Genomic DNA, 19594 nt, shown 5'->3' on the forward strand with positions numbered 1-19594 from the left:
TCCCCTGTAATTACCCCACACTGTAAGTCAGCCTACCTCACCACATACACAGGAACATATAGGTTATGGTTCCGTATAATACTCTTATCCCAATTTGTTGCGATGTAAAATCACAAATATAGGCTGTAGAATAAACAAAAAAGTACAAAAATACACAATTTTCACCAAGTTTTAATAACAATTGTATTATTGTAGTATAATAAGCCTTTACTTGGCTGTGGTGCATGTGCTGTACAGTTTAATGAGTCCTTTTTAATACTTCATACACGAGTGAGTTTGTTGAAGAAGCTCCTTTTAATGTGATCAGCTCTGTATCTAGCCAGAGAGCAGACAGCTTCAAGTGCAGATACTGCATTGGAAAGTGGGACATTATTTCATGCATAATAATTGGCACAACACCAATTTCAGCTTGTCAAGCAAGGTCAGCCTCTTTGTTTAACAATGGAAATGTCTCAGGTGCATTTATATCTGTCGTCTTTGTGATGGGAGCTGTAACAGAAGGGTTTACTGAGCCTTTGTGTTGTGAGAAAGTCAACGTCATCTTTTGAAAAAGATTGGAAATGTCTAGCTAGGTAGCTAACTTAACGTAAGTTAAAAGAGTGTTGACTGAGCTAACAACGTGTACGGTGATAAAAGTACAATAGTCACCAGCGACATTCAGTGCCCTGCCGATCTGATCCCATAAACGGACTTTTCTGGACGAAGCAGATTCTGATTTGCCAATACTCTAAAACTCTGCCTACTTTTCACAGCCTCATGTTGGCAGGTATGCTAAAGTTGAATCACAATCTCACATTCAGTGTGCTAACATTACAATATCAGAAGCGTTGCATCCCTCTTCATCATCACAGGGCTTAACAGTGTCTAGCTTAATAATCACTTATCAAGGGAGCTGTCAGTTTTAAGTTTTTTGGTAATGTGTAAATGCCCTCTAGTGGACATACTCTGACAACCATATGCTGATGATGGTATTGGCAATGCATAGGTCTGTGTCTACAGTGTATAGGTACATAGTAAATATTGATAATAGTCTAGCATAAAAAAACAGATTATTCAGATATTTAAGAAAAAAAAAAAAAAAAAAAAAGGAATGACATTCCAGTGGGATTATAGAGGAAGACTGCCAGCACTATACGGTGCTTTGCCATATCATTTAAGCTCCCAGCACTTTAATATTGGATATTATATATGTTTAAGTCCAGCACTCTGATATATGTTATGTCATCTGCTGAAAGCCCTGTAGACTTGAGTATCTAAGAGTGCAATAAATGTTTTTTTTGTTGAAAAAACATTTTAGCAAGAACTATGCAGCCCTAAAGGGAAATACAAAGACATACAGTGTATCATGCATGCCCTAACACAGTCATAATTTGACATGACAAAAGTCACATAACAATACACACCAACGCAGAGGAACACACACCCTGAGGAGAGTCAAGGTTCATCGATGTATTCATTACGATAACCTGAAAGATTTTTGTGACTGTGATCCTGTACAGACTCAACTGTTGAGCAGTGAGAATTTTTATCTGACAGGAGGAGACTCTCCCTCCTACACAGAACACAGAGACACTGACCCGGACCTGAACCCAAACCCAGGATAAAGAGGTTCAGTGAAAGTGGTGTTGAAGGTGTAGAGGTGGACCAGTGTGTCATCGGAGACTTTGTAGAAGGACAGAGTGCCAGCAGGAAAGTCCACATACACTGCAACTCTGCCGGAGGAGGAGCAGGAGGAGGGGAAGTCTGTTTCTCTGTCGTTGTGCCAGACAGAGTATCCATCACCACCTAGGCATTTCAGTCCCCAAGACTAATCATTCCCTCCAAGCCCACAGTTGTTACTGTTTCTTTTCCCTCCAATTCCTTTGTACCTCACAGATATAGAAACTTCTCCACTCTCGACCTCCCAGTAACAGCGACCAGTCAGACCAGTTCCACACAGCAGCTGAGGGCTGTCATTAAATCTGTCTGGATGATCAGGATATGACTGATCCTCCTCCACACAGGTCACACAGGTGTCAAACAGTTTGATCTTTCCGTTTACTGTGTTGGGGTCGACTGTGAGTTCACAGGAATCTGATGGAGAGACCAAGACACAATATAGCGGCGGTTATTAATATATCATCAGTTTGAAGATGGTTGAATGTGTGCTGCTTGGTTTCCCTGACTCAGATGAAAAACACACTTACACTTCTTCAGACCTGGCACCAACCATTGGAATCCACTAGGCTCCACCCTGAAATGGACATTACATGACTCTTATACGCATATACAAAATATGTACATCAGGCCTGCCGCTCCCTGTTCTCCCTAAACCTCCAACTCTAATTCCAACTCTGTATTTCCAGAGTGTGACAAGGACACCATCTGAGAACACACACAACCCTATTTTTAGATGATCCTGTCTCCATTAAGAGTCCTACAACAAAAGCACCCGTTGGTTCCCGACCTCTGCCATAAAACCAAGTGACAGACTCCAAGACTGATTCCCTTCAAAACCTCACAAGTCTCACTAAACCTTTCTCTGATAGAAACAGCTCATTTCATGTGTCATCATGTTTTCTGCATGTTCATGTTACTATGGTTTGGTATTGAAGTGATGTCTCAGATGTGTATTTCAGCAGTAATACTTACTGTCAGAATAACTTCACATGAACATGAACATGAACATAAACTAATATGTCAAAAGTCTTTTTCAGAGCGAGCTCACCTCTGTGTCTCCTGAGGATGACTAGTAAGGGCAGTTGTCCTGATAAGGCTACCTGTCTCCCAGGGCAACCAAGGCCAATAGATAGACTCTTACAGACAGTATTTTATTAGAGGATATTAAATGTGACCTGAGGATTATACAACGTGACCAAAGCCCCTTTCACATTTGAACTCCGGACAATATCCAGAAAATCAGACCAGGATATTGTATACGTTTGTTTGTTCACACATGCAGCACACAACAGGGGACTGTCTGTGTCAGACACGTTCACACATGCTGGAAATACTCAGTATACTGGAAATACTCTGAATTTTTACAACAGACTGTATTTTCTATATATAGCCTACTGAATTTATTGTGTTTTTAAGTTGGCTGTTTTTTTTTGGTGAGCTCAGTTTCTGTTCTTATTCCATCAGCTAAAAAAAAGTATGTGATGTAAAATGCTGATGGTCATTGTTAGTGTATATATTGTGCCAAACAGATTTAAGGTGCCAAAATATGCAGTACGTCTATGTGTTTTTCTTTCGTTTGGAATAATCAAATTGCTATTCATTTTCTTGTTATGTTTATGAAATGTTGTCCTATAAAGTGGGAGATGTCACAGTGGAATGCCAGAACTTTCTGCATTACAAAGTACAATTTTCATTGTTCACTACAACTCCTCTCTCTGCGTCTTTCTTACATTACAACTAGTCGACTGCTAACCTGGCAACTAGTAAAAATTAGTTGTCGTGAAACCCCTAGCTGAGGCTAATACGGATCATATTACTTATCTAGCATGCGGTGACATGAGGCAGTGAAGTTTACAGTTTAGAAGCAGTTCATTAATGATATTCACAGTAGAAGTAAAGTCAGAGCAGACTGGGCTTTTTGGGAGGGGGGCCTTAGAGTGACAGGAGTTAAAATAGTGTGTCTCAGACAGAGGGGCATACAGTGCTCCAACACTTAACACTGTATATATATATATAATAATATATATATATAATATGAGAAATCCAGCAATAAAAACATAACCCTGAAAATGTGCATAATATGCCATCTTTATATGTTCATCGGTTGAATCAGTTGATGAATCCTGACCTGAGAGTTTCAAGTCGACATTGCAGACTTTGTAGTCCAGCAGACAGCAGCTTCGCCCCAGAATCCCGCAGGTTGTTGTTACTCAGGTCCAGCTCCCTCAGACGACACGACGGTCAGATGGACGAAGCAGAACACCTTCTCCTGGTACAGCCCTCTCTCCTCTATAAAGATCATTGTGAACACTCCTGAGCAGACTGATGCTGCTCTGATATCGATGCCACACTCTGTCAGGTCTGAGTCATAGAAGACCAGGTTGCCTTTCTGCAGCTGCTCAAAAGCAAGTTTTCCCAGAGACTCGATCATCTTCCTGCTCTCAGGATTCCAGTGTGGATCTGTCTCTGCTCCTCCATCATACTTGACGTTATTCAGTTTGAACTGAACCACAAGGAACTGGATGTACATCTCAGTCAAGGTCTTGGGCAGCTCTCCTCTGTTTGTCGTCTTCAACACATCTTCCAGAACTGTAGCAGTGATCCAGCAGAAGACTGGGATGTGGCACATGATGTGGAGGCTTCGTGATGTCTTGATGTGGGAGATGATTCTGCTGGCCTGCTTCTCGTCTCTGGATCTCTTTGTGAAGTACTCCTCCTTCTGTGGGTCAGTGAACCCTCTGACCTCTGTCATCATGTCAACACATTGAGGAGGGATCTGATTGGCTGCAGCGGGTCGTGTGGTTATCCAGAGGCGAGCAGAGGGAAGCAGGTTCCCCTTGATGAGGTTTGTCAGCAGCACATCCACTGAGGTGGACTTTGTAACATCAGTCAGGATCTCAGTGTTGTGGAAGTCCAGAGGAAGTCGACACTCATCCAGACCGTCAAAGATTAACACAACTTGGAAGTCTTTGAACTCACAGATTCCTGCCTCTTTGGTTTCAGTAAAGAAGTAATGAACAAGTTCCACCAAGCTGAACTTTGTCTCTTTCAGCACATTCAGCTCTCTGAAAGTGAATGGGAATGTGAACTGTATGTCTTTGTTGGCTTTGTCTTCAGCCCAGTCCAGAGTGAACTTCTGTGTTAAGACTGTTTTCCCAATGCCAGCCACCCCCTTTGTCATCACTGTTCTGATTGGTTCATCTCTTCCAGGTAAAGGTTTAAAGATGTCTTCATGTCTGATTGTTGTTTCTGGTCTGTCTGGTTTCCTGGATGCTGTTTCAACCTGTCTGACCTCATGTTCATCATTGACCTCTCCAGTCCCTCCCTCAGTGATGTAGAGATCTGTGTAGATCTGATTCAGTTGGGTTGGGTCTCCTGCTTTAGCAATCCCCTCAAACACACACTGGAACTTGCTCTTCAGGGTAGATTTAAGTTTACGCTGACAAACTGCGGCATGATGTTCTGAACAAATGTACAAAACATAAAATCATTTAGTGATAAATCAAGGATGACAATTTCATTAACCTAAAGAATGCATATATGAACATATGTTGAGACATTATTAAATGTCTCATTTATTCAACATGTACAATCTTTAGAGAAATCCTCTTACTGCTCTGCAGATGGTCAGCCAGCTCTCCCTGCTTCATTCTCCTCAGGAACTGCAGTGTGATCTTCAGAAATGCCTCTTTGCTGCTCCTTCTCTGCTCTTCAGCCTCACCATCCAACACCTCCTCATCCTCTCTCTGACTCTCTAAGCATTCTTGGTAATCTGAACTCAGCACCCGTTGGATCGTCTTCAGCTCGTTCTTCACAAAAATGACAATGTTCTCTTCCAGCAGCTGGAACAGAATATTATGTGAATGACGCAATCAAACCAAAGTCATGGAAACAAACATCAGATCCATGCTGGACAGACTGAAAATCCACTGGTCTACAAAGTGCAGCTTGGAGATTATTGTGAAGAGACTAGATCTAATTGTAGTTGTACATGTACACACCATAAATATGGAGTCCAGGTGTGTTTGATGCTGCTGGGCAGACTGACGACTGGGAACATCTGAGCTCTCCTGGTCGACTCTGTAAAGGAATCATTAAGAGTTGGCACACATTATATCTGTCCACAAGGAGACAAACACAAAGGTCCTCCTTCAAGTCAAAATGATGACAACACTGAATCAGGTGGTTTTCTCTGACAAAGTGTTGGTCGTACTGCAGATCCCACTGTGCAGCTTTCACTTTACTGTCTTGATTCAGCAGGTTATCTGGTTTAGTCCATCCAGCTCTTATTGAACCCTTTAATACTATAGACAGCAACACAGAGCTCACACAAGCTAATTGGCAGCTGCCTGTCTAGTACAAATTGGTAGTGTGTCCCAGTAAACTTGTAGTCGGTGAAGTGAGTGACAGTGTAAGTCTAGCTGTTATCACTGACAAGTTTCTGTTGACTCAAAACTAGAAAATGTTGATTTAAAGGAGGAATTCAGTAGAATTAGGGGTAGTCTTTGTTAGCAGCTAGCATCTGTTAGCCTGAATAAAACACAGTTTTATACTGATGCAGCCATCAGACAACAGCCATAACGTGTGTGGAGAAAATGCTGAACTGGAGTCCAGAGGTGAGGACTGGTTATACTGGGCAGCTTTCAGATGTGTTAATATAAGAACGATGCTGGTAACAAACACACAGGTTTTTAAAATAAACCTTTCTGGATATATAACAGTTAAAACACGAATCAGTCATATTTTATTGTAATCAACAGCTTACCTCTGTGCAGCAGAGGGTTGTTCTCCTTTCAAATCAATGAGATGACCATTTGACCAGTCACTCTTCCAGGACACACAGCTGGGTTCAGGTCCAGATCCAGCACAGTCTGGTCCCCAATAGATCCTGTTGGGCACAGAGGATGACCACCAGAGAGGGAAATTCACTTTTGAGTCCATAGAAGCAGCGAACAGCTACCAACAAGAAAACAATCAATACAGAAAACTGCGATACAACATGAAGCTGAATGATTTCAGTCTGTGTATCATCAATTCATACTTCATACAAATATTGGACAGATGTGAGGTGTGAAGGAGACAAAACCAATCACTACAAGAAATGTTGGCATTGTTTCTGCAAACCATACATATGTTACATTTACATATTTAAAATGTGTATATTTCAGAAGTAGTGGATATCTTGAAATTATGTGTTTCAATTTAAAGTTGTGATAAAGCTGTGCTCATGGTCTAGTTACAGTAGATTAAGGCACAAAACCCACTTGGTTAGGGTTCAGAAAACATCACGTTTTGGCTGGTTTAATCTCAACAAACACTACGAGAAATGTGCCCACATCTTGTAAAAAATGTGTTTGTTAGTCTTGAACAGAGGCCTGCTGCTTGGCAGCCGTCTCACCTCACTGACAGTGTATCATCGGCTTATTTTTCCATCAGACATTGGACCAAACAAGGACTAAATTGACTGATTTCTGAGCAAAACATGAATCAGTTATATTTTATTGTTATCAACAGTTTACCTCTGTGCAGCAGAGGGTTGATCTCCTTTAAAATCAATGAGACGACCACTTGACCTGTCACTCTTCACAGACTCACAGCTGGGATCAGGTCCAGGTCCAGTAGGGTCTGGTCTCCCATAGATCCTGTTAGACAGAGAGGAAGCCCGCCAGGGATGGAAATTCACTTTTGAGCCATAGACACAGAGGTTACAGGAGAAACTAGCAGCTATCATCAAGAAAAGGACCAACTCACCAAAGTTCAATAAAAGATGAAGCTAGATGATTTCAAACTGTGTATCATTGCTTCATTTTCATTTAAATACTGGACAAAACCAGGACTAAAACTGCAGAGAATACCGGACCAAACCAGGTCCAATGTTGAACCTGAGCCCAGAGGTACAGACTGATCATAGTGTGGTCACACTTTCAGATGTAAGGTTTGAAGAAGACAAACCCAATAACCAGAATAAATGCTGGAATTGTTTTCTGCAAACCAAACATATGTTACATTTGTACGTTTCATATTTAAATGTGTACATTTCAGAAGTAGTGGATATGTTGAAATCTTGTGTTTTGATAAAGTTCTGCTTATGGTCTGGTTGGGTTTAAGTACAAAAACCATTCAGGGTAGGGTTAGGATTCAGGAAAGATCATGTTATATAGGACTGAACCAGGACAAAACTGACTGATTATTGAGCAGAGTTAACTCCGATTAATGGTTTGCATGTCTCAGCACAAATATCCTAAGTTAACTGTTATTTATCCATTTCAGAGTAAAATGACTTTGGAAGATCCCCACTTGACTTGTGTAAGTCTGTAAGACTGCTGAAGCTTCACGTTGTCCAAAGCTGAACTTTACATTGTATTTTTTCTCCATAACTTCCATTTAAACCACATTAGAAATCATTCTAGGAGAACGTGAACATTTTAAGGACAACCGGTCAGACTGGATCCAATGAGGACAAATGTAGCTCATATTGTCCAACACTGTTTAAATACTGACAACAACTTACCATTTGTCTGATAAATGTTGATGATGATGATGATGACAGCCTGACTCAGGTCCAGGTCCAGGTCCAGAATGGACTCCCTCCTCTTTGCCCTCACACTGGTCCATGCTGCTCAACTCAGACACACTTTCATCTGGAGAGGAAACAGAAATCATTCATCTGCACATCAACTGAAATCATCCTTTGCATAATTTCACCTGGCAAAGATCAGCTGCTCCCTCCCTCTTGGTTTTTATGGTCAGTTTTATATCAGTGTCCGCTGGATGCAGTCAGACACCAGCATGAGGCAGAGGAAGCTACCATCAGCTGCTTGACTTCTACTATCAGTCCACTAGATGACATCATGGAGCTGCAGTGAATTGAAGCGATGCATTCACTGACTCACAAATGGACTGAGAGAAACTCTGTAGAAAATGACTTAATCCGACAATCTGCAGCTGATTTATCACACCAACAACTGGACACACACTCTTAAGACATTTATTTTATAGCCCACATACCCACGGATACTGTATTACTGCGTTATTATCCCTCAACCCTACTGTGAACACCCCTTCCAATATTACATCTGGTTGTCCCCTAGGCTTGGATGAGATCTTCTCACGCTTTAAACCCAAAATATTGCCAAATTGGTGAGCTGGTTTCTTAGAAAACTAAGTTCTCCATGTCTGTATGTTAAAGAGCTGTGTGCATGCCACTACATCAGGCCAATTAACCTGTAGTGACCTCCCCAATATCTATGTACGTTCCACGTGCATTCTCTTTTCAAAATAAATGCCCGAAGATGACATAACAGCTGTTAGATATTGTCAAAGAAAAATTGCATATGGCAGCAAATATTGCGATATTCATTAATATCTTTTAAGGAAGCCGAAAATCTCCTAATGTTCTGATCCACCTCACGTCGTTCCGTGTGCTGTGATAGTAACCTGAGCTAGCTTAACAGCATGGTTTGAGACTGCCAGTTCTAATGCACTGGCCAAGAGACTCAACTGTTACGTTTTACAGGCTCTCAAGCCACACGTTGATTTTATCACGCATTGAAAAAATAATCGTAACTGTTAACGTTGCGGCGCGATGAGGTCACTGACACAGTGCACAGACAGACAAGACACAGCACAGAGCAACAGTAGGTTATTCAGATCATCAGTGGAAAGGTAAGAAATATCCACAAATTAATTTTACAGTTATTCTAATTCACGTTCACGTAATCTCAGTCAGCATCTCCTCTGACAACATCTCTCCCAGGGTTGCCATAGGGTTGCCAACACGTTATCAGCATCAGCAGAGGAAGCATCAAAGCCTCTCCATTGTAGAAAAAAATATGATAAATAATACAGACAAACACAGTTTACATGTGAGTTTTGCACCACTTTGCTCTTCAATTTCACTTCTATGGCAAATTGAAATGTTTTTAACAATACAACTTATAATGTGATAGGTTAGATTAATTTGGCTCAGCGATAATGTGACACAAGAACCACTACTACAAATATGAGAATCAAAGCATCATCATCTAATGGTATTTATCCTAGCTCATGTGTATGTGTCAGACCGTACCACTGTTAAATAGCCTATACAGTAGCTGCCAAGGTGTCAGAAGATGAATTGCCTCTGTATTCTGAACACTAAGTATGCGTAAGAGCCATTTTTGTTAATATTTTGTTTTGTTTTGAAACAACTTGAGGGAGTGGTGCCTCTGTCAGGGAGGCAGAGACCATGTAATCGCAGGGTTGCAGACTGAGCAGAGGCAAACAGTTTTTGACCGTGCAGCAGTGATTGCAAATGAAATGTTACATTTTCTTTTGTCTATGATTAACAAATGACTCATTGCAGAGAAAGTGGTACTTGGTGGTTGTATGGCATTGGACAGCCAACGGACTGTAAGTAATAAATCACCTTTATTTTGTGGACAGTGGACATTTCGTCGTCTTTGCACGCGTCAATCTGCAACCATGGTGCAATCCTGTGGGATCCACTTGAACTACGTGTTTTTCTCCTTCATTTACTGTCCATACAATGTTTGCAGATGCAGCTATCATTTAAAAATAAAATTCCCAGGTGGCTGAGGAGTAAAGACCCTTGACCCCTGCGGTGGGTTCATGTTACAGAAAGTGTACTTTCACTCCAGACTAATCTGAAAGTGTACAAATCTGCACTCACAAATATCAAAGAAGTGCGGGAAATGCAATAAAAAAAATATTCTGAGGGAGAGTTTCATTCGGGGCCCCCCACTGTCTACAACATGGCTGCACCCTTGTTGTAATGAGTGTGTAAATACTAAAGACTATCTCCTGTTGGGGGACTGTCCAGCTTTATTTGCTGTGTCCATTGTCTTTGTGAAGAACGTACTGAGCCTCCAAAAAGCTGTGACACCCCTCTGAAGCTCATACTGTCTCCACATCAGTCCTGTAGCATTAGTATGAAGACATACAGACCATTCACCGACACAAGCTACTGTTCTCCCGGCCGAGCGAAGCCGCACTCTGTGGCTCAGACAGCGGGAGAGAAGCAGCTCGTCTCGGCCTCCTTCACTGCCTTCAGTCGGCAGTAAGTGGAGCTGCAGCAATAAAAGCTCTTCACGACCAACTTACTCAACATGAGGTCCACATGAAGAAACACTGTCTGCGTCACAGCGTTAAGAGAAAGTGAAAGTAAAGTTTATAAAAGTGACGTCAGACCCGGGGAGCTGTGGGACTGTTATACATGAATCATATAAACACCTGCCCTACAGTCTGAGTCCTTATTCGTCAACACATGGTGTCAGCCTGCCATTTGTTCTAATACAGCCAGACAGCAGACGGCTTCATGTGCAGACGCTGCATTGAAAAGTGGGACATTTTTTCATCCATAACAACTGACATGACACCGATTTCAGCTTGTAAAGCAAGGTCAGCCTCTTTTGTGTAACAATGGAAATGTCTCAGGTGCACTTATCTCTGGTTGTGGTGATGGGAGCTGTAGCAGAAGGGTTTACTGAGCCTTTGTGCTGTGAGGAAGTCAATGTCATCTTTTGAAAAAGACTGGAAACTGGTCTTTTCATCCCTCGAGTACACTTAGCGTTTAATGTCAGGCCAATTCTTCTCATTATTATCATAAACTAAAGAATTCTAACCTCTCCTACATGCTCATAAAGTAGAAAGGTAGTGTGCACGGCCTCAATGAACCCAGATTTTTTGGTCACACTAAGTTGTCAAATGAAGATATTAAGCTTTAAATTCATACAGTTTTAAAGTATAAGGACTGTTCACTGTGCACACTAATTTAATTTATACCTGTGGCATTTGAAGGCCATCGGCTCCATGCCCTTTCCAGGTCACTGATGTACTGTACTGAGCTGTACACATCTGGCTGTGAGGGGAAAGTGAGACATTTGTCACTGACAAGATAATTGAGTTCTCCTTGACGAGCAGAGGTGAGCGGGCACACAGACGAGAGCAGCAGGGGTGGAGGAAGCATTCAGCTCTTCTACTGAAGTAAAAATATCAAGACAACAGTGTATAAACACAGAAATATTATCAGCAAATGTAGTAAAGTATCCAATTTAAAGGTACAACTGCAAAATAATGGCCCCTTTGATGGATCATTATTATGCATGACATTATTAGATTGTTACTGATGCATTAATTAGTGAGTAGCATCTTACTGTTATGGCTATCAGCCCAGTGTTTCTTCACGATGAGTTTTCCTCCAAGAGTCACAAGTTCTGCTGTTTAAATCTGTTTTAGACTGAATTTCTGCTTGTTTTTGGTAAAATATTGGACAATTACCTATTTATCAGTAGGACTACACAAAAACTACTGAACAGATTTCCACAAAACTTGAATTAAGGATGGGTCTTGGTCCAGAATAGAACCCATTAACTTGGCGTGGATCCAGATCCAGAAACAGATCCAGGAATTTTTTATCAATTTCTCATACATTGCTTTTCAACATTTTTGGTAATTTCTTAGGAAATGATCAGGGGTGGAAGTCACTAATTAGAACTATTTAAATCACTAATGAAGTCATTTTTGGGGGTACTAGTACTTTCTTTCTTAGTATTTTTCAAAATCTGTAATTTTACTCATACCTAAGTATGTATTACACCATGTAATCTACTTAGTTACTTTTAAAATCCTAACTGAGCACTGAGTACTCTGCATTGGCGGAGGTATGCGCTCTACTGACTGCCATTCTAGTTTCTTTGTTTTTTTTAATTTTAGTTTTGATTTCTGAAATCATGGATGTCATTGGGTGGAAACCTTCACACGAATGTTTGTTTATACGATCCAAAGAAATGGAGTCTCAGTGCAAATGGTATAGCAAAGTCTGACACAGGATTAATGTATGTATCACCGTCTAGCATCAGCCCCTGTAGGTGATTACACTTGAGGGCAAAGTGGTAAACAGAGGTGACAGGTCCAGCCTCTTTGGAACCATGCCTGCCCTGTGGCCTGAAAGTGTGACTCTCTCACTCTCTCTTCTTTCCCTTGTGCCACTCCCAGGCCAGCCTCAGACTGACACATCATGTAGCCAGTGTCTATGAAAATATCATTTTAATGTGTTTTAAAGGCCTGGGCTAGGACATTATGTAAGTTTAGTGGAAAGAGATGTTATGGACTTGTGTGCACAGTCTAAAGAAAAAAATGTTGCCTTCTGATCTCTTGGAGTCAGAGAGAAAAGCTCCAGCTGAGTCGATGAAGAATGAGGACATTGTCATATGCCATGCACATAAGGGTGGGGCCATTGTGGTCCAGGATAAAATCGTATGCATTAAAGAAACTGAAAGACAATTAAGTGACAGGAATGTGTCTTACAAGAGGGTCAAATTAGTGATGATGAATTTAAGTATATGGTACAGTAACAGCCCAGTTAGAGTTGTTGTGTACACTCTTTCCAAAAAATTAATAAGGACATCCTACATCCTCCCTTGTATATGAACATGACACAGCATAAAGCAGGAATGGATGCTGATTCAGGCTTATGCTGGCCTTGTGGTGCAATCCTATGGAGATCATAATCTTACATGAGCATTTTCCTCTGGCCTTTTTGGTTGACACATTTACAGGCGTGTGCCAACACTGGTCATCTAATGTTTCCCAGTACAGGGATGGTAAACGGTGACTGGATGTGGTTTTAACCTGGCATGTGTTGTGTGACATTATATTTGAAATAGCCTAAAAGCTTAATGTTATTAAACTCTGTCTGCAGACACAACACTGCTCAGCCCGGGACAACCAGGCAAACTAATCGAACAGTGAGTGATGCAGCTTTTCACCGCAGCATGAGACCCTGCTGCTGGTGCTGCTGCTGCTGCTGCTGCTGGACAGACGCCGTCGGTAATTGCTCTCGATCGGCACCGAGGCTCCGCAGCAGCTCCGCGGTGAGGATCGAGCGTCCCAGCAGCAAGGACGCCTGCCTCCCTCTTCTCTTCTCAGTTATGACGATCGGAAGCAGCAGCACTCGGCAGCTCTGGTTGTGTCAGCGAACGGATGCATGAATGATCGCCGACCTTCACGTTCAGAGGTGTCGGGTGAGAAACAGGAGCGAGCGGGGCGAGGGGAACATCACAGATGACTGCGGAATCCGCACCGCGGGTCGTCTCTTTCTCCTCAGCCTCCTCCAGCCCTGCCTCCTGTCAAAGGAGTGGCTATCTCAACATTACCGGTACACACATGCAGACGCGCTGTCACACACACACGCACACACGCAGACACACACGGGCTTTCTGGGACTTTATTTGTTTTTGGTCGGCGATAACCTGCAGGACACAGACTGACGCGCTGGCACATGCATTCATGGCTGCTTGACAGGCTGTTACGCACCGATCCAGCACAGCAGTAAGGTAAGACAACACATGTTCTCACTGCTACTGTGCGTGCATGGGGTTTGAGTGAACGGAGAGGATCCTGTAGTGTTGACTCGCTGTACTGAGTCATCCCATTATTCGTGTGTTGGTGCGTTGCAGGTGCATCAGGCCAGTAGAGTCTTAAAGGTGCCCAGCAAAATCTTACATAGTTAAAATGAGCATGATCAGAGAATAACTTGTTCCAGTTATACTGAAGATGTCACTCCTTTTGCAGTTTATCCATACACAGCTCAGTACTGTCAACATCATCACAGGACAGGTATCTGGGGCTGAATCATACCACACTGAGGGGTAGGTGGGCCCACAGTACTGCCAGTAATGAGATCCCAGACTCTTGACACTGGAGAATTTATGAGCCAGTTAGTCGAAAGGGCTTTTACTGTAATCCGGCAGCATTGGCCATTAATTTCTGTGTGGTCTGTAATGCAGTGTAACCGTAAAGGCAAGCTGATGAGGCGTCTCACCACAAAGTAAAGGCTGGGATGAATCTCTGAAGTAAGGATGGAAAGGTGAGGTGTTGGCAGGTGAGCTTTGAAATACAACCCTGATCCCCAAAAAGATGTAGAGACGCTCTGGTTCCTCTGAGTTTGTGTGAGCATATTTGCCAAAAACAGTTTATTAGTTTGGACATGAAATGTCTTGTCTTTGTGTTGTAGTCAGTTGAATGCAGATGGAAAAGGATGAGCAAATCATTACATTCAGTTTTTATTTACGTTTTAAACAGCATCCAAGTATTTTTTGGAACTGGGGTTGTCGGCTAAAAACACACATTCCTAGTATAATATCACAAGTGCAATGACATTACTTTAAATGTATTATTACTTACCACTGACAACCCTCTCTAGAAATATTACGGATGTTTTCCAACATGGAGCATGTTGTGTGCTGCCTTGTAGTATCTGACAATGTTTCCCTTTAATGGTTAGGACAAGTGTCAAAGGTAAACAGTGTGCGTCCTTGCTCCAGAAACAATATTTAATGTGGTGTAATGCAAACAAATGACTGAAGTAGCTCCACCTAAATGACTGTCCTGCCTGTCTGTGTTTCTGTTTCATTATGTCCTTGTGTCCTTATGACTGCCAGAACATTTACATGCACTGCGCGATAACTTCACAAGGCAGCGAACTCTGAGCTCAGGTCAGCTGTGACAAAACATTAAGGCACGTTACAGCCGGGCTATCACCTACTATAATAGGGCCCGGCCTTGAAAGCAGGGTTATCTCTGATAGTGGGTGTGCCAAAGTCATAACACAGGATACAGAAATATTTCTCAGATTATTTAAAAAAACACATATATTTTCCAAGTTGCTGTCAGCTCTGCCTCTGAGGCTCTCTTGGAATATTTATGCTGACAGGCAGTCCAGTGATCATGATCGTGTCGTGAGGTGACAGAAGGTGACAGGAGGTGTCACATCAGAGAGCCTTCCAGGAAACACCTCTTCAGTCTATTTGGCTCGTATACTTTCCTTGATATCAGCCGCCGTTGGGTTTTAACTGCAAATAGGACAGTTTTATGGAAGATTAATTTCCCCTCAGCAGGACAGGCAGTGTACTGTGTGAAACATTAATTGGGAATAAGCCGGCTATGATGTCATGCGTAGTGAGCTGTGATATTTCACAATGAGGCAGATGATTTCTGTTCAGCTTTGCCACTATTTATAACCGACTCTGCACATCACTGGTAAATATTTAACCTAAAGGCAAAGGTCCAGGACTGAGTGTCGTCTTCAAAGAAAACCCATAGCTGGTGATTGTCAGCTCTGACATCCAGTGTAGGACGGGGATGTATACTTTTTACCTTTGGCTAATCAGAAAATCATCTTTCATCATTAAATTACAACAACATAAACATACAATTTGTCACGTTTCTAGACACTAGAGTCAGTGAAAAGTCTACAGTATGCAGTGTCAACTTAAAGGGCAAGTCCATCACTTTTAACCATCAGTGTTTACACTTGTTAGTGAGTACTACTGCATATAAATCCCACTGTATTAAATATGCAGTGCGCTTAAACAACACAACAGGGTGTTCAACACACCACCATTTCTGTTTAACTATGTGCCCCTGAATTGTTATTGGTCAAGTTGCATTTTGGGTAACGTAGGCAGTGTCTAGTGTTTTACTTTACTCATCTCTCCTCAATGACCGAAGTCCACATAAGAGGAGTAAAATAAGCCGAGGAGGTGCAATGTAACATCTTGTATTTTGCATGTAAACAGGTGAAGGTCCATATATGCTGTTATCACAGTCATGGAGCCTCTCCCTGCAGGCATCTCCACACGCATCTGGTCATATCTCACAAAGTACAGTGTGTCTAGCCCTGCATTTTTGCATTTTATGGCACTCCAGAATCAAGTGTTTTGAGTTTTATCTTGTTACACATTTAAATGGCAGTTAAACATTTGGCAGTCGTGGTCACAGCACGCAGGAGAAAGCCTGACACAACAGCTACTAAAGCTTCGGTGTCTGTCTTTACTCCTTCGGTTCTTGTCTATTACATTAAAACCATCGGTGGTTTAATAATTAGCCTGGTGCGTGGTTAGAGATTTTGGCTAGAGGTTGTTGAGTGTTTAATTTTGGAGGCCTTGGACGCCTGATGATTAGTCCTGGCAGGGAAACAGCTGTACCTCATGATAACCAGTAAAATAAGCATGACAGTTGCTACTTTCTTCTTTTATAATACATATTTTACCTTCTGAAAGACGACTCTGCAGCATAAAATGGAACCAGTCTGCGAGTAATCATTACTTATATATCTTCATATCATATCACATTGTAGTGAGGTGGTCTTGTATTGATCTACATAATCTAAAAGCCCTCTGTTTGTGTCCATGGCATGTGTTCTGGTCTTTTCTAATCGCACACTCTGTTTTTTAACCTCTCCCAAAGGTAGGTGATGGCAACGCGTAAGGACAGACGCAGGGATCGAGCCCCACAGGAGGAAAGCTATGGAGAGGAGAACAGTGTCCCCTGTCCTGGAGACACCCTTCCATGGAACCTGTCCAAACTCCAGAGGATCAAACGCTCCAAGTCAGCCTCAGGGGAGGTCCTGGATCCAGCAGAGAGAGCTGTGATTCGCATAGCAGGTAAGATGTTAACATTTCGTACATGTACTCACTGTTACCAAACATAAAGAAGTAACCTCCTGTGGTTGGAGTTTTCACATCGCTGCAGTAATGCTCTGGGTGTGATATCATCTTTAAAGCTTTAGTTTGTGACAAATTGAAATTAATTGTTCATTTTAAGTTCATGAATTTCAGCTTTAAACACTGGTGTGACCAGGCCTTAGAAGTGGCTAGTTATTTTATTGGAATGATGTGGAGTGTATTTTAAGACTAGTTTCACACATGTACCAGACAGTGGGTGGTGTGTCGCCCAACTGCAGTGGAAGCCAGACTGTTCATCCCTCTGAAAATCAACAGAGAATGAAGGACATTATTCATAATGTTTACTCTGATGAAAAGCAATTGAAAATGTATTTGTTAATTACGTCAGGGCCATTGTCCTCTGTGGGAATGTCCTTGTTTGCATTGTGGGTAGAACTTGTCAGACAGGATGACATCAACTTCTCTACCACCCGATGGTGGTAGAGAAGAGGGTCAATTGCCGTGCGGTATGGTGGGAAACTCTTTCCTATTGTATCCCTGCTCTGTATTTTAGGCTGCCTTGACCTGTCCAGCGCAGCTTTAAATGTCAGGTCACTAAGGAACAGTTGACCTTGTGTAGTAAGTGATATTATCAGCGCAAAGGAAACCAAACAGAACTTTTTGCACATACATACAGTATGTAAGGTATGTACTGTATTTCCCCTGCAGACTGATAATGGGTTTCGCCAGCTGAACAGGATATTCACTTTATACATTAAGGCAAGGAAGGTAGCAAGAGACAGTATTTTTCCACGTGTGAGGTGTCGTTCTTTTTGCTCAAACAATAGGCTGGGATCCGGTCCAATTCAACTGTCGGGATGCTGGAAAGACATTATTTATTAACAGTGAGGGCTGGCAGTGCCATCGCTGTGATGTGCTGATTGTGTGATGCCAAGTGTTAGTTACAAGTCACAATCATCATAATCCTTCACTTGTAGCAATGCAATAATCATATACTTGTCATTTGATATCCGAATACGCTCCTGAGTGACATGACTGTTATGACCAAGTAAATTAAAATGACCTCATCACATTGTAATCCAGTGCTTTAACACAGTACAAGCAAACTCAGGATGTTATTTATCAGCCAATTTTGTTTTTTCATAGATATATTAGTACCAGTTTTGGCAGATGTGCAATTCTAAAAATACGTCTGAATGTTTAATCAGTAAAGGTAATAGAGCTGCAATGATTAATTGATGAGATGTCAGCTATTAAATTACCAATCTTTGATAAATGATTAATCAGTTTGAGTATTTTTTTTTTTTTTTAGAGAAAGATAAGTCAAATATCTTTGATTCCAGCTTCTTAAATGTGGATATTTTCAGCTTTCTTTACCCCTCTGTGACAGTGAACTGAATATCTATGGGTTGAGGACAAAACAAGGAGTTGGAGGACGCCATCTTGAACTTTGGGAGACATTGATTGATATTTTTCACCTGTTTCTGATGTTCAATTGACCAAACAATAATCGATTAATCAGGAAAATAATCAGCAGATAATTAGAATTAACGGCTAGTGTAGAAAGGCAGGACAGCCCCACATCTGCACTGAAGTTACGAAGCGATGACTGGAAATTAAAGATGAAGATAATCAGTCATCGGAACGAATGGAAAACATGCCTTAAAATGTGTATTTGGATGGATCACTGCAGTACAGAGATGTGATGTACAGTACTCCCCTTCGTGTTGTAACGTGCAAATTTTCACTGTGCCGATTTTAGCACAATAAGTCTTTGATCGGGTTTGTTTTGAACCGCTGTGCTCCTGCTGGCCTGAGGGGAAGTTTGGATAACTTTAGCGCCTACAATAGGCCTGCGTCCACATCCTGCACTGCTCTTCCTCTATCCATCAGAAGGCCAGGGCAGGCTGTGTCAGCACCCATGGGCGAGGCTGAGCTTTTGTTGTCGGCTCTGCTGACTGACTAACTGGCTGCTGCAGAATCCCTGACTGTATATAGATGAGCATGTGCTGGAGGGGAATCAGAAGTGGACTGTGCACAGTTCTGGTCAGTGATAACCTGCCATGTGGCCGAGGCAGCACCGCACTGTTTCTCTGGCTCTTCGGAGGCGTCACATCTTCTGAGTTCTCTGATTTATTAAATGTCTTCAGAGCCATTTTTAAATGCTAAAATGCATGGACATCAACGTATAAACAAGGCTCTGTTTCTTTGTTCCAGCTGACATTTTGGAAATCAACAATGACCACTGATAGGTCTTTCTTTTAAGTCCATGTATTAAGGAGTTTGAAAACAACGTAGGCTAATGGCTCCAGATTTTAAGGTAACAGATACACAGTGTGGGGAAAAAAAAGCTTATTTCCTCATTCATCTGTCATATCCGTTTGTTCAATGTAAAGCTAAAGTCTGCAGCCAATTAGCTTAGCTTAGCATAAAGACTATAAAAAGGTGGACCTGGCTGCGTCTGAACA

General features: G+C 41.9%; 1 pseudogene; it reads right to left on the reverse strand.

Moving 5' to 3' along the window:
• Positions 1-1552: 1552 nt before the first annotated feature.
• LOC141012041 (uncharacterized) lies at positions 1553-13949 on the reverse strand (annotated as a pseudogene).
• Between the last annotated feature and the right edge of the window lie 5645 nt (positions 13950-19594).

Source organism: Pagrus major, chromosome 17 (assembly GCF_040436345.1).
Source record: "Pagrus major chromosome 17, Pma_NU_1.0".
Taxonomy (NCBI): domain Eukaryota; kingdom Metazoa; phylum Chordata; class Actinopteri; order Spariformes; family Sparidae; genus Pagrus; species Pagrus major.